At 44.0% G+C, this 15,790-nt stretch overlaps 1 protein-coding gene across 1 annotated transcript in view; it reads left to right on the forward strand.

The window, feature by feature from the left end:
• The window catches only part of CARMIL1 (capping protein regulator and myosin 1 linker 1), a 995,540-nt gene that overhangs the window by 719,648 nt on the left and 260,102 nt on the right, over positions 1 to 15,790 (forward strand). The gene's annotated exons all lie outside the window — the stretch shown is intronic.

Genomic DNA, 15,790 nt, shown 5'->3' on the forward strand with positions numbered 1-15,790 from the left:
TCCTAATGCCCTCTATTCTCTCTCCTAGGAAAATAATAAATAAAGAACAGACCATGCGTAAAACAACGATATAGTGCTCTAGATGTCTGTACTATATCTGAAAGGAATTAACTTTGGTATGTTCAATTTCCACAATGCCAAAGTAAGTTGTACATTTCAGAATGCATGCAGGGGAAAATCGGCACGGTCCAGAGCTCCTCAGTTAATGACCAACAACTTGCCTGGTCGATCTAATATCACTGAGAAAGTGAGTCGCCAATAACTTCACTCCCTGCATGAGACCCCTGCAGAACGCCGATCTCGCCAACAGGGAATAAATACTGTAACAGCTTCACCAGCTATGCAAAGGAACTGGGGCACACGTTAGTTATAAACTCAAAATGTTCCTCTAAACAGAGAACGCTGTTTCGCCAAAAGAGGATCCTGGGGCATTAGTAAATCGGAATATCGCCGCCAAGAGTGAGCAACCGGAATGCTCCAAAGTACAAAATATAGAGGTGCTCGAAGCACCCTTACCACCTCTGCGACTCCGGAATGAGACACTGCTGCCACAGGAGATTCCCTAGAATAATCAGCAGCGTCCGGATCGCCGGGTTTCCACTTATCCGGTTCCTGCTCAGCGCCCGAGTCACGTGGAGCGTGCTCCCGCTGTGGACGCCGGGCAATGTAGTCTTTTATGCGGGCACTTTCTGTCTTTCTGTTTTCTGCGGTCAGTCAGTGTCCAACCGGCCGCTGGATCCTGACAACATGGATGAGGAAGATAAATGGGAACTATACAAAATGTATCCTGATTTATGCTTTCTAGAGCACTAACCACATTTCTTGTGACACCATTAAACCCCTAATTTCTTCATTCTCTGCAGTATCCTCTGTATGCAATGCTTTCAATTTTACAGCATGGATTCCATCAAGATGGCATTCAAGTTGACCACACTTTTGTCATAACTAGAGAATGTTAGCTCACTAATTGTGCATTAGAACACTGTGGTGAGGCTGCAGTAGAACACTGGGGAATCCAATAACAGCCTTCTGCTGCTTGGAAGTACATGTGTTACTCATAACAGACTTTGTTCTCATGTGGCTGGAAAAGGTAGCATGAACATATAGAAAAAGCTTTCTAATTTTAGCTTTTGGAGCACCTTCAATAACCTCAATTAGAAATCATGAGATTTTTTTTTTATCTCAAACGTGGAACCAGGAAAGGATCATTTCATATGATGAAATCACTTTTGAAGACACCAAAATTAAGGTGTGTAAGGGGACCACTTGACAAATAACCTATATTGTGACTATAATATCTTATTACCCATCATATGTGTAACAGATTTAGAGCAAATAGCGAAAAGCACCCTCTCAACATGGCACCTTATTGGTCTGCTTTTTAGAGTGTGTGGCAGTTGAAGTAGACAACTTAGGAATTCATGGACTACAGTGAGGGCAGCTACAAACAACAATGCATCACTGGTTCAAATGGAAAGGAAATGCAATATCCAACTGTGACCATAACAGGACGCATGGTGCCAACCTTCCCTTTTATTACCATGTATGTTCTGCCTTATGGCTGTTGCATATTACAGTGTGCTTTAAAGCCCTGCAGTGTATTCCCACATGCACATGTACACACTTTAGCAGCCCATGCCCTAACACAAAACAAGTCCTGGCATGTGCTTCTTTGGTTTATATTCATGCTTCAATTGAAAGAATTCTTGGGTTCTGTAGTGACCCACTTAAGCTATCAAAAAATACATGTCTACTTCAGATAATTGGTAACTTCCTATTTCCAAGCTCATTCCCTGGTTTTACCTTTACTGTACATTATCAGTATAGTGTATACATTGTTAACAGATGGATCAGACCAAAATGTTTAAATATGAATCTACTTGAAGAGAAAGAAGAATCTTCATGTATGGAATAATCTTGTGAGTGAGAGCTCCTTTCCACTATCAAGTAACTCTGGTAACGTAGTAATGTATGCTGTTTCTGTTTGACAAAACACCAATTTCAGGAGTGTCAAGAAACAATACAGGCACTGGAAATGAGAAAACGTATCAGGCGGGTACGGAGTGAGCCGACTAAAAATATTAACCCTTTAATTTCAAATACATTGTATGTGCTTTGTGATAGCCATGTTTGGCAATGTCCAGATCTGACTTCTGATGATTATCCATGCTGGCTCAGTATTGAAATATAGGGGAAGGAATCCGTACAGAACCAAAGGCTTTTCTGTCCTGGCTGTTTACACATTAGCAAAACCTGTATGGGGAGAAAATGTTCCTAATATGAAAATCATGAGTTGTGGAATGCAGTTGCATTTTATCAGTTTACAGGGTCAAAGGCAGAGCGATTGGCTAGAAGTGAAAAAGGGAAAATAGTGTCTACAAATGGCAGCAGTGGCTTGTAGTAGTATTTGGAATTGTCCTAGCAAGCGGAAGTCTCTGGGGTAAATTGTGGGGGGATAAATGATTTACCGGTCTTACTGGGCAGAGAGTTACTGATTAATAACTCATCACACAGGGATTCTCTGTGTTCATCCTAGACTCCCTGTTTAATCAGCACCACGAGTTAACAGCATCCCACCAGCATCACTGTCTTAAGGAGGGTGGAACTAATACCATAAAGGGAAGATTAGTGAATTAGATTGACCCAGAATGTAAAGAAATAAGAAGAGGGCATTTGAAAGTGCCACATTAAATAGTGCATAGTGAGTCCCTTTGTTTCCACAGCCAATCTGTGCTTTCAAACTATTATATTGACATTGAAGGAAAAGACTCAGTTAGAATAAATGAATGTGTTATAATATTACATTGTTTCATAATTTTAGTACAGCAGAAAACATAATTTCCAAACAATTAAGGCTATCTATTCCCCGAAGGGCACTGACTAGCCTGCGCTCGGCGGTGGGATTCTGCAAGACGCTGCCGTTAGCACCTATAGGACGTGTCGCCATTGCAAAGATGATTATGGTGCCGAGAATGCTCTATTACTTTGCAAACCTTCCTATAATCCCGCCGCGTTCCTTTTTTCGGGAACTAGACACGCTGTTAGCAACCCTTGATATGGGGAGGCGGCCGGCATTGAGTGGCGTTACGCACATTGTACCTACCCACAACAGACGGAGGCCTGGGAGCACCGTCCTTCGAATCATACTTCCTCGCGGCACAGCTCCAGTGGCTGTCCCATTGGACGGCGGAACGGCACGTGGAGGAGACGATCACCGAGAGAGGCAGACTGCCTCTTCCTACGATCCGGCGAATGCTCTTGCCGGGTACTAAACCGACACGCACGCACCCGTTACAGGTCATCATAGCCCGCAGATGCATGATGCGGATACACCGTATGTCCAGGGGCCAGCCACTATATTCCCCTCTACTCCCCCTGGTGGGTTTCCCCCAGCGGAGCGGTTACTACACTGCGAGGGCCCTCCAAGTATGGACGGACCATAACATCACAGAGGTGGAGACGTTGTTCCAGGAGGGGCAATTGAGGACATACGCACAGCTGGTGGAGTGGTATGACCTCCCCCAGGGACAGTTCCTGCGACACAGGCAAATACTGGAAAGTAGTAGCCACTTCTGGAAACTACGGGATGGGGAACCCCCGACGCATCCGGTGTTGCACACGGTGCTGCGAATGGGAGCAGGCAGTCACCTAATTACCTGGCATTATAAAGCGATCCGGGAGCTGGTGGACGTCTCCCTGGACAATCTCCGGGAAACGTGGGAAGACGATGCAGGCCGAGTATTCAATGACGTAGAGTGGCGCACAGCTCTGGAATTCCCAAAAAAGGTGTCCAGGAATGCGCGATTCAAAAATATACAATTCAATATCTTACACCGGGCGTATCTCACTCCGGACAAGCTCCACCGGTTTTACCCCGATACTCGGTTCGAATGCCCCCGCTGTCTACTTGTAGACGCCGACTTCAAACATATGTTTTGGGCCTGTCCATCCATACAACGTTTCTGGGTTGGGGTGCACCAGGCCGTTCGATCTACAAACGAAATCCCGACTGCCTCCACCTGGGAGGAATGTGCGCTGGGGATATCCCCGAGGAAGAAAACCGCGAAGGTGCAATGAAAGTTCATGTCATTGGCCATTCTCCTCGCGAAGAGGAACATTGCGATGCATTGGAGGGCCCCAGCGGGGCCGTCGGGTCCGGCATGGGCGGGTGCATTGCTCAAATGGGGAGCGGCAGAGGAAGAGCTGCTGAGGGAGGAGAAGGCGAAGGGTGCCCGCAAACATCCGATATCTATGGAATGGGCACAACTCCTCATTCTTTTTAAGCAGAAGTACGCAGCGGGAGACATTCAGGGCACGACACAACCCACCCCCAACGCTTCTTCTGCCTCCCCCGATCACCCCGGACCAATAGAGGATGCGGACGGCTCAATAGGCAGGTAGCACACCTAGATGCGAAGGGCGAGTGCGGACCCCGTCTCCTGCAGCGCGTCTAACGGTAGACCCGCCACCGTCCCCCTAGTTCGCCCCAGAGCGCGCCACACGCACTTACCATCAGTCCATGCACAATCCACCACGGGAACTTCCTGTTCGTCAGCCCCGCACCCTTCCCCCCCCTTTCATGATTCACTCCCTGCTTCCCCCTTCTTTCCAGTTTCAGGCTCCCCCCCCTCCCTAGGACCCTTCCCAAGCCACCCCGAAGGTGGCAGTTGCTCCCGTTGGCAGTTTACACGCCATTGTCCTAGTTGCATGACCTGACGGTTATATTGGGAGAGAAGGGAACGATGCATAGACAAAATTGGGGAGACAGAGCTGACCTCGAACGAGATGGGAAATATAGGCACTACTGCGATGATATGCACAGGGGTCTGTCAGAACACACCTGTGGGAGACATGTTTTTCGGGTCATAACAGGAGGATTCAGTGGCTAACGGACTACGGTACCCACCCACTACAGGCTAAGCAAAGGTTCATGATGATGTGCTAAAATGATTAACTTTTATACCTGTGAAAGTTCAATGTGGTAAAATGCATGAAAACCCTAATAAAAAAATTTCAATTAAAAAATTAAGGCTATCTATTGTACCTGAACACAGCCTATATCTATGAAGTACTGGTGCTGTTTAATTCCAATGAAAACCCTTGAGGTTCATGACAAATCTAGCAGTGTCTGGTACAGATCCCCAGTGCTCTATTATTGTGGTTGATTGACATTTAAACTGGGTGGGCTTTTTTGTGAAGATTCATAGCTGCTATGTGGCACATGACGAGACATGATGCATACCGGTGACCACTACTGTATCCTCGTCTTTTCTACGATTTTCAGATTCATATATTTTCTTAGATGTAGAGAATTTTCAGGTTAGCAAAGCAAATATTAATACCTGCTCACATTTATGTGTGTCGGTCTCCTTCGTTTCCCTGCTCCGCTACGTTGAGCTCTACTCTGTTGTTATTTTAGGGAACTAGAAACACATCTAAGAGGAGGATTTAGATAATGTCCTCAATAGGGTAGTACAAACCATGTGGTCATTAGCAGAGTGCCCCTTATCACACACTTTGCCTGAATATTCATAGGGCAGAGATTTCCAGGAGGAGAAAGTGAATGCCTTGTCTTTACTGTGAAAATCAGGATTTGCCTCACCTCTTCGAAAAATATCCACTTTTAAGGATTTTTATCAGTCACTTATGTAGAATTTATGAGATTATTATTTTTTTTTTAACCAATGGTACATATCTACTGAGACTAACAGTTTTTACCTAAAATTAATAATGCCAAAAAATATGCTTCTAAATTTGAAAGAATGATTCCTGCGACCTGGTTACAACTGTTATGTTTTCTGTCAGTGAATCTGTAATCAGGCAATTTTGTCTGATTATTTTAAAAGAGAGCAGAGAACATTTTGCTAACTTTCTGTGACTCATAGCTTTACTTTGGGCGAAATCATAAGTTGTGCCTTTAGATTTAATTTGTGTTTCACAAAGCCAGAACATCTGAGGTAGAAACCCAGACTAGTCTAAGCTATTCATGTATCATTTATTCAAAGGCTTTCCTGTTTTCAGTTTCTATTTTTGGTAAATTCTGGTGGAGTTTTTTCAGTGTATTAAATACCTTAAAAAACAGTGGTTATTAGTGGTTACACATTTTCGCACCATTAAAAACATCAGAAACAGTGTTTTTATGGTGTTTATGGAATGTTTTGCTTTTATTATTGCTTGCTTTCTGCACTGATAGTACATGTGTTTAGACAGTCTGCGTACAGGGTATATGAGGTCCAAATACATTTTTACAAGTCAAACATATTGCAGTACTCCACACAATACTTCTTTAATGAATCTTTGGTCATGCGCGCTCGCTCTTTTCTTCCCATGTATACTTGTATCTGTGTAAAGGTCCTCTCAACATCGACATCTGAGACGGGCAATGTTAAAACAGCCAGTACACAATTTGCTAACTCTGGCCACTGACATATCTTTCTATGCCAAAACTGGTGCACCTGAAGATTGCGATTCTCTGGGACAGGTTCTGCAACATATGCACTGAACTGGGTACATATGCCCTCAGAGTCATTGAAGCGGTCAAAAATGAAGCAGTGCTTTTCAAATTCTGGAGAAAATTCCCCTTCATGGAAGGGATCTTGAACTTTTGCAGAGTACCTCAGTGAGGCTTCATTGACTTCAAATGCCATGGCTGGCGAAGGGACATTTCTATGCATCATTGCAAGCCATTTCTCATGCACTGTAAAACAAATTTTCCTGATTTGCTCCTCAACATTTCTATGCTTACCAAGTGGCAAAAATTCTAACTTGTAACACGTTGCAGTGGCAAAGTCATTAAAGGCATTGCTCAGCCTACTCTCAAGGAGATGTTTCACATCTGCACCAATTATGTAGACAAGGGTGTTTTCAGACTCTAGTTTTTTTATTATCTCCACGACAGCAGTCTTGTTTTCCTGTAAAAATCTAAGAATGCAGTAGAGTGTAATGGTATTCACATTACAATCAATATGCGACCAAAGATCCTCACAATTCTTTCCTTTGGCATCATCACTAAGCAAAAATACTGTAAACGGGCACCACATGGATAGTATAGCATTCATGGCCTCTAGGACTGAGAATCACCGGCTAAATGACACAGTTGGGATGGCTCTTGCTTTGATGCCACACAAAGCACAAAATGAGAAATATTTGCATTTTAGTTCCCGTGCGTAATGAAACAGTGCACCAGTATAGACTGCAAAGTAGATAGAAATCTTCGTTAACTCTGAAGATTGTAAAGATGCTTTTGGTGTATATCATCCTGCAAGTGGCAAGGATCACTTACAGGGAAGCACTTCAGCTAAGGTATCGATTATGACAGGTACTCACACAATTTTTTCAAAAACGTAGCTGAATTACTGCAAATACAAACACCATCACTCTTCAACTTTGACAGCAGCATTCTAAGTAACACTGCCTTCCATGTTTCTCAAACGTCTAGTATCATGATTTCATCTCAGATGCTTGGTGACAGCACTCTTTTCCATATACCTCTCACTACACCTTGTATTGAATGTTTAAAGCCTATGGTGTTTGGCAATTCAACTACTATCAATACTGACTCGCTAGAAAAGGGGGCTGATGTATCAAAGGGTTTCACCCATTCTCTGTCTGTGGGCAAATGTGATGGTACATATTGGGAAAGATTCTTATGAAACAGCTATTTTACCAATCAGTGAAAGAATCAAATGTAGCCAAAATATCAAATATGATTTAGATATTTCCTGATTCTCTACAGTTTATAAAATAATTCAATAAGACCTAGAACCTGCTTCTAAACCCTGTATCCTTAGACCAAAGACCACGAAACCGAAAAAGCAAAAGGAAGAAGAAACAATATTTTAGTGACATCCCAAAACAACAAAACCCAAGCAGAATAATGTTAGCCCAGTCTGTCTTGCATCTGCCTTGTATAACAAAGTTATATTGCATTAGCCCCTTCAGTGTGAATGGCATTTAGTTTGTGGTTGAAAGATGTTTTGTCAGTGTTTATTTGGTTACACTGGTGAGGGCTATTTTTCTTTCGGTGGGGTTTTATCAGTTTTATAGATTCAAACCTAAAACAGGATAGCTTATTTATTCATAAGGATGCTGTAAGTGTGAAGGAGTGAGAGCATCAAGGGGTACACCTGGCAAAATGGAGAAGGTCAGAAGATTTTACAAAGCAAGTTTTTATGAAGGTCCTAAAAGTAAGAGGCTATAGGGTGTGCTCAGAAGTTTTGAATCGAAAGCACCCAACGCGTACGGAAAAGGACCAGGCATAAGTGAAGTGAAAAAGTGGGTTTGACAGCACGCATCAGTTCGAAATTTAAAAGACATGCAAAAGAGGAGGTGGTATGCATGGGAATCATGTTGTTATTAGAGAAAAGTAGAAACCGAAATACAAGCATTTTTCATTCCTTTACACAGTAGATGAGTAAATTACACACACACAAAAGTTTAGCTACCTATATAGAGGTAAGTCAGTTTACATTAGTTTAAGGCAAACAAATCCTCTGGGCATTTTTGCAGTGTGTAGAAAACATGAGCTTAGATCAGTTGCCGTGGGAAATGTTTGACAGTTAGCAACAAGCACTGGCAAAGCCCAAAAGTCTCACCTATGCCAGAGCTATTTACTTTAACAATGTCCTTGTTTTACAGCAGCGCCTGTGGGCAGGGAAACAGAGGGTGCCCTGTGGGTTGGGGACCTTGGGACACCATCCCTAAGTGGTAGGTAGAACTACCATGCCTCCCTTCTTTGCAGCAGGCTTAGTAGAGTGTGTAGTTAGTTCTGTTCTGTGCTATGAAGCACAACTACACTATGTCCAGTTCTGGCAATTCAAGAAACATCTTTAATTCACAGCACCATGTGTCTGTTTTAAATTAGACTCATTAAGTTCAACAGTGACATTTGGATACTATACTACTATATTGTTCATCCGGGGCGCCGTTCGTAGTCGGGAACTGTGGATGCTGGCAAATGCTGAGGACACCGCGGAGGAGTGACTGAAATCCCCTTTTTAAATTGCAGTTTTATTGGAGCTTTTTAAAAGGACTGGAAGAAGCGCTTCCCTAGCGCAACACACTCTGGAACTACATATCCGTCCCGGGACTGCGAGGCCCAGGCTGCCCTGCAACGCAAATCCACAGCGCACCTGGTGCCTCTTCCCGGCCCCTCCCCTCGTTACCTGGCTCTTCAAAACGACTCACGGCCCCCGCTTCGCGGGCGCCGTTCGTAGTCGGGAACTGTGGATGCTGGCAAATGGTGAGGACACCGCGGAGGAGTGACTGAAATCCCCTTTTTAAATTGCAGTTTTATTGGAGCTTTTTAAAAGGACTGGAAGAAGCGCTTCCCTAGCGCAATACACTCTGGAACTACATATCCGTCCCGGGACTGCGAGGCCCAGGCTGCCCTGCAATTCAAATCCACAGCGCACCTGGTGCCTCTTCCCGGCCCCTCCCCTCGTTACCTGGCTCTTCAAAACGACTCACGCCCCCCGCTTCGCGGGCGCCGTTCGTAGTCGGGAACTGTGGATGCTGGCAAATGCTGAGGACACCGCGGAGGAGTGACTGAAATCCCCTTTTTAAATTGCAGTTTTATTGGAGCTTTTTAAAAGGACTGGAAGAAGCGCTTCCCTAGCGCAACACACTCTGGAACTACATATCCGTCCCGGGACTGCGAGGCCCAGGCTGCCCTGCAACGCAAATCCACAGCGCACCTGGTGCCTCTTCCCGGCCCCTCCCCCTCAGGTGATATATCTGACACCCATTCCCGCGTATGCGGGACGCGAGCGGGGCGCAGACCGGGGCTAAGCCCGGGCAAAGGGCGGGCCGTCTGAGGCCGTCCGAGGACGATTGAGGACGGGCCGGGCTACCCCCCTAATATTTCTACTACGGTCTCTGAAAATGTCTACATGCCCTGGGAAACCGCGAACCCTAGTGGTAAATACCTCTAAAGGTGTGGTGACAGGTACTATCGATCATTTTTTTAAACGTGTGACTACTGTTTTGGAAAAGGAAATTGCGGACACGGAGAAGAGACTATCACTAGACTTGTTAACGGGTAAACGATCTTCCCTGGGGAGAATTGGGAATGTTCCTTCCCCCGGGGCGGTAGCAAAGGAGATAAGTGTACCTGGTTCCCTCTCCATGTTTGAACGGGAGGAATTGAACACTGAAATTAATTGCTCTCCTGTGATTGTTAACCCTGTCCATATACTGAGTTCAACCTTGTCTGGGTTATCTGACTCTCCAAATTTGGACATATCGTCCCCATCGAGTGTAGGCCCTCCTGATCCTAGGCCTAACGCAAGAAAGAGGCGAGGCTCATCTAGGACAAAAAAGGAGAAAGCAAAATCACAATCCAAAAAGCTAACATCCCTAGGGCCCACGGATCTGACCAATCCACCTACAACCACCACTATCACTGGGTTCGCATCTGGTCAGGATATCGTGGGCGAATTACTTAATAAAATTGAGATCATGTTTAAGTCTCTTTTACTCCCTCTCCTAGAGAGAACTAGATTAATGACCCTGCACCTTGATAACCTGGGCAAAAAACAGCAAGAGAATAGCATAGCTCTAACCGAACTAGCTAGAGTGCAGACAAAAAACATCTTGCCTGACTCAGAGGTCTCTCCCATCAGGCCCTTACAACAACCATCAACTAGTGGTACCGTGGCAAACAGGTACAACGTTTTGGGTAAAAAATCATTGGGAAAGTCAGTTAAAGACAATAAAGGCAAAGGTCCCACCAATCCCCGTGGTAATGTATCAAGAAGACAAACAGAGAGGGCTGATATCACTAAAAACGATGAAACAGGAAATGCTGAAAAAGTAGCAGGGAACAAAACCCCTACAACTATTAATAACATCCCTCCAAATAATAGACAAGAGAAGGTAATTAGTGAGGATCCCAATCAGCTACCTTCCACCCCCCCGAGTAGAAGAGTGGATCTACCCCCAGAATCAGCACCATATACCATCATAATGACGGGAGTACCACAACTGCCAGAAGGAATAAGGGAGGACTATTACGCCCTAAGAAACAAAACAATATATTGGTTAAAACAAAACAGACCCCTACCAGCGCACATAAACGGAGAAATTTTAATGGTAAGACGCACGTCTTGGGTGGGTTCAAGACCAAAAGACAAGAAGGGGGATGTTATAATCATAAATTTTAGGGATCATAGAGCCGTCAGATATGTTGGTGACTGGTATGAAGCTAGAGGGGGGGATGGCATTCTTACCCATTATGTTAACTATTTTTACCCACAAGAATTGATCTCTCACCTGAAACCGAATACCGTAAAAGACCATTTTGTAGGCTGGAAGGAACCCAACTATCAACCCGTTTTCTCTCATCCTTGTAATTTTATTCCTAACCCACCTCTTTTCAGGGGTCCACAGAATAACGCCCATTACCATCAAAGGCCCCTTGCACCACCTCACAAAGCGAACCTTTATCCCTACCAGGAATATAGCGTCCCTACCTCTAATTATTTTCTCCCACTTTACGATCTGGAAAGTGTTGATTGACTTATTGATGTTGAGTCCTCGACCCAAAAATCCACTTTTCCTGCACCTGTCATGCCCAAAGAGTCAGTCAAAATAAGTGCCGACACAGATAGGCAAGAACCTGAAAAGGGCAATCACCTACAATCTCCTAGCTCGCCCTTTATTGGAGGAGCCGATATAATGACTGACGGCAATAGTTCCCGTAGTGGATCCTTAGATCCGGGAAATTGCTCTCTGGAAATCCGGGAGATTTTACCTGTAAAAGAGATAGGCAGTGTTAAAAACATTAGCGCCTCCAGTAAGGACGCCCTAACATTACAAATCGTGTCCTGGAATATAGCGGGTTTACGTTCGAAAATAATGGACGGAAGTGCAATGGACTTTCTGCAGGAATACCACGTTATAGCCTTGCAGGAGACGTGGACCACTAATGAACTGCACATGATAGGGTATAAAACATATTTCTCTCCAGCAGTTGCAGGCTCATATGGTAGGGCCAAGGGAGGCCTAACGCTATATATAAAAAACACCATACCAGGATTAGAAGTCAAGGAACTTACCCTACAGCCTAATTATCAAATTCTGAGGCTATTGTTCCCAAATAAAAACACGATCTTCCTGGTTAATACCTATGATAATCTGCCTGTCTCCGAGAGAATAAACACTCTTGGGGCCCTTCGGAATAAACTTTCCTCCCTCCAAAAGAAAACACAAGGCTCAAACGCCCCAACTATTGTTTGGGGAGGTGATTTTAACCATCACCCCTGTGCCGTGGAAAATACTAAGATCTGCGGCATAGTGGACGAAACAGAAACTCACATCACCCATTTTAGCCATTCCAGGGTAGGGGATTTTTTAAACGACCTACTTTCAGAATTAGGATTAGTCATTTTAAATAAAACGGATATTAGTACCGGACAATTACAGCCAACTTACGTGGGTAGGGGATGGGAGTCAACTATTGATTATATACTTGTCTCAGCTGCCTCCGTGAGCAAAGCGCAGGAATTTAGATTAGTTGCTAACACATTAAGTGACCATGTTGCCTTGGCCTTTGATTTAGTGATGGATTTGGGAAAACTAACCCCCCATCTGTTGTTGACTGCACTTGCACAAAATAACTTAACCTTAACTAAAATTAATGGCTATGCCATAGGTTGGGGCAAGATAGATCCAGCAGATCTGACAAAGAAGGTGGTACACGCGGTATTTCCCGCAGTAATGAAGTGCCTAGAGGAGGAGATAGATGAGGAGGAAGTCCTGGAAAACTTCAGTAAAATCCTGGCTAGAGTAAATGAGTGTCTAAAACATAAGAAGAAAGGGAGCAAGGGAGGGAAGAAAGGATGGTTTAATAGAGACTGTACTTTGGCCCATAAAGCCCTAAAAAAAGCCCTGACGAACTCTGTCAGAGACAAAGAGGAGATCCGCGCCCTAAGAAGGTCATATAGACTAGCCTGTAAAATAAGACAACAGGAGATTAAAAAAACACTTTGGGATCAATTATATGAGTCCGCCAGGAATAAAAATAGTGCAGAGTTTTGGAAGGTAGTGAAAACACCCTTTCTGGCAAATCTAAATGATCAGCCAACAATAGAAGTAACAATAGAGGGCTCTGCATGGGTCAATCATTTCTCTAAAGTCTTTGGTAGGCTACCAGGAGTTGAACAATCAGAGGAGACTAATCAGAATTCACAAGATAATTTATTTCCCATACCTATAAATTTTGAAATCACCGAAGTGGTAAACGCTGTTAAAATGAGTAAAGGCGGAAAAGCTCCAGGACCGGATGGTGTCCCAGTGGACTTTTTTAAATTTAACCTAGATTTATGGGCTCCAATTTTAAAGAGGGTCTTTGATGCGGCTATGAAATGTGGACTAATGGAAACTTGGACTCACTCCATTATGGTCCCTATTTTTAAGAAAGGAAACAGGGAGGAGGTCACTTGCTACCGCCCAATTTCATTACTGGACTCGCTTGGAAAGGTACTGGGGAGAGTCCTTCTCCAACGCTTACAGGAATGGGCGGATGACCAAAAAATACTATCTGATATTCAATATGGCTTCAGGGAGGGTTTCGGAACCACGGAACAGGCCTTGAACCTTGCCCTCATATTGGGAAAATACGTGTCGGCAAAGCAAGGAAGACTATATATGGTCTATGTCGACCTTTCGGCAGCTTTTGACTGCGTCTCCCATCAAAAACTCTGGGCAGTTCTCACGGATATAGGTTTCGATCCAACCCTTGTAAACCTCCTCCGTGCATTGTATTCTGATGCTTCCTCTAGGGTTCGTTTTGGAACACGGGGAGAAGTATCAGAATCATTTAAGGTGGAGCGGGGCGTTAGACAGGGTTGTGTCCTGGCCCCCTTTCTGTTTTCACTCTATACTAATGGCCTCGAGGCAGAGATGCTGAGAGGCTGCCAGGACCTCCCTCGAGTAAACAATCGTCCAGTCCCCGCACTCCTCTACGCGGATGACGCAGTGATCTTGGCACGCACCCCGCGGGAACTACAAAAAGCACTGGACAGATATGCCAGGTTTATGGGTAGTTTGGATCTGAAAATTAATATTAAAAAAACTTACATAATGAGAGCAGGCAAGAGACAGAAAGGGGGGAGGACTATATCCCTTGATAAAGAGAGGCTAGAACAGACTTCACAATATCCTTATCTAGGGGTAATGATTGATGACAAACTCAACTGGAAAGCGGCAATGGAGGCCCGTAAACATCAACTACTGCGAGCAACAATTGCTCTCATAAAATTTTCCCAAAAACTGGGAAAGAGACCACCAGCAGAGCTCCTTCGCATTTACAAGGCAAAGTGTCAATCTACCGCACTTTATGGAGCAGGGTTGTGGGGGCACAAAAACACAACCCCACTACAGAGAGCAGAAAATAAGTTTATGAGATTTCTTCTGATGGCCCCTAAGCGGGCCTCGACCTATGCCTGCCACGTTGAGCTTGGAATCCCTCACATTGAGGATCTGGCAAAAATCCAACCCCTAATGCTGTGGCGACGTATTTGGACAGCAACAAAAAATACACTCACTAAAGAGATAGTGGCTGATTGTATGTCTCTGGAGCAAGTGAAAAAAAATAGAATGGCTGTTGTACGTAAAAAACCTCCTTACAGATCTAGGCCTAGACAAATACTACACAAATCCCGAATCCATTGCCGAAATCCCAAAGAAAGACCTTAAAATAAAGGCCTTGTCGCATATGGAAGAACTCCGGCTGAGTAGGGAGATAAACAAACCATCCGTTCAACACTCCCTGGCAGTCATGACCACTTTGGAGATGGAACCATATCTGACTTATGTCGACTTTCAATTTGAGCGGTTCCTTCTAGTACGCTTTAGACTTAACTCTTTCCATAGGTTGGTAGCCTTCCCTACAAGAAACAACTGGGATGACTCGTTAACTTTGTGCCCGTGTGATGAAATATCACAACAATCAACACTGCACACAGTCCTTTTTTGCAAGTACTACACTCCACACCGTAAACTATGGTTAGTACCCTTGCTTAGAGCGCTTGGTTTTAATAGATGTCGCCCTGCAATGCTATATCTGCAATTTTTGAATAATCCTCTAGTTACAAAAACTGTAGCACCTTCTTAAAATGTATTTTTAAACATAGACCAAATCTTGGATGAATTTAACCTCAAAGTGTACAGATTGGTATATGATTATGCTGCTATGTTTTTGATATAGCTTCTATTTTGGAAATTGTCTTATTGTAGTTGTAAGTTGTTATCTTATGTATGTTTACTTTTATGGTTATCATTGATTATAACCGAATAAAGATTTACTTACTTACTTGTTCATCCTCCTCATAGTTGTCCTTTTATGGTCAGAATGAATCCAAGTCTGGGAGACAAGAATGAAGGTTATCACTTAAGATGTAAATCTTTTTAGCTTGTTTCCCTAGTATTCTTTCAAGTATCCATGTCCCTCACCTCCAATTTCCTCTTTCTGCTTGTGATCCTAAGGTATTGGTTTTAAATGGTTGTTGGTTTCTTGCTGGGCTACTTAAAACCTTTCTTGGTGTATAATTCCTGGAGGTCTGCCGTCTTCACCTGTAGTAACAGTCATCTTTTGTGTGTTTTTCCTTTTGGGAAATTGGGCCTAAACCAAATATGACTTGAGTGTTTGGTTGACTGGCCTTGACACTTGCAGGGTCCACTTTGGTGCAACCTGGAATCAGAGACACCACTTACTTGTTTTTTTCTCAAATTCTCACTTTATGATTTTGGTTGTCGGGATGTTCTTTTTTTAACTGCTGACCCCATTCTG

This window comes from Triturus cristatus, chromosome 5_2, assembly GCF_964204655.1.
Source record: "Triturus cristatus chromosome 5_2, aTriCri1.1, whole genome shotgun sequence".
Taxonomy (NCBI): domain Eukaryota; kingdom Metazoa; phylum Chordata; class Amphibia; order Caudata; family Salamandridae; genus Triturus; species Triturus cristatus.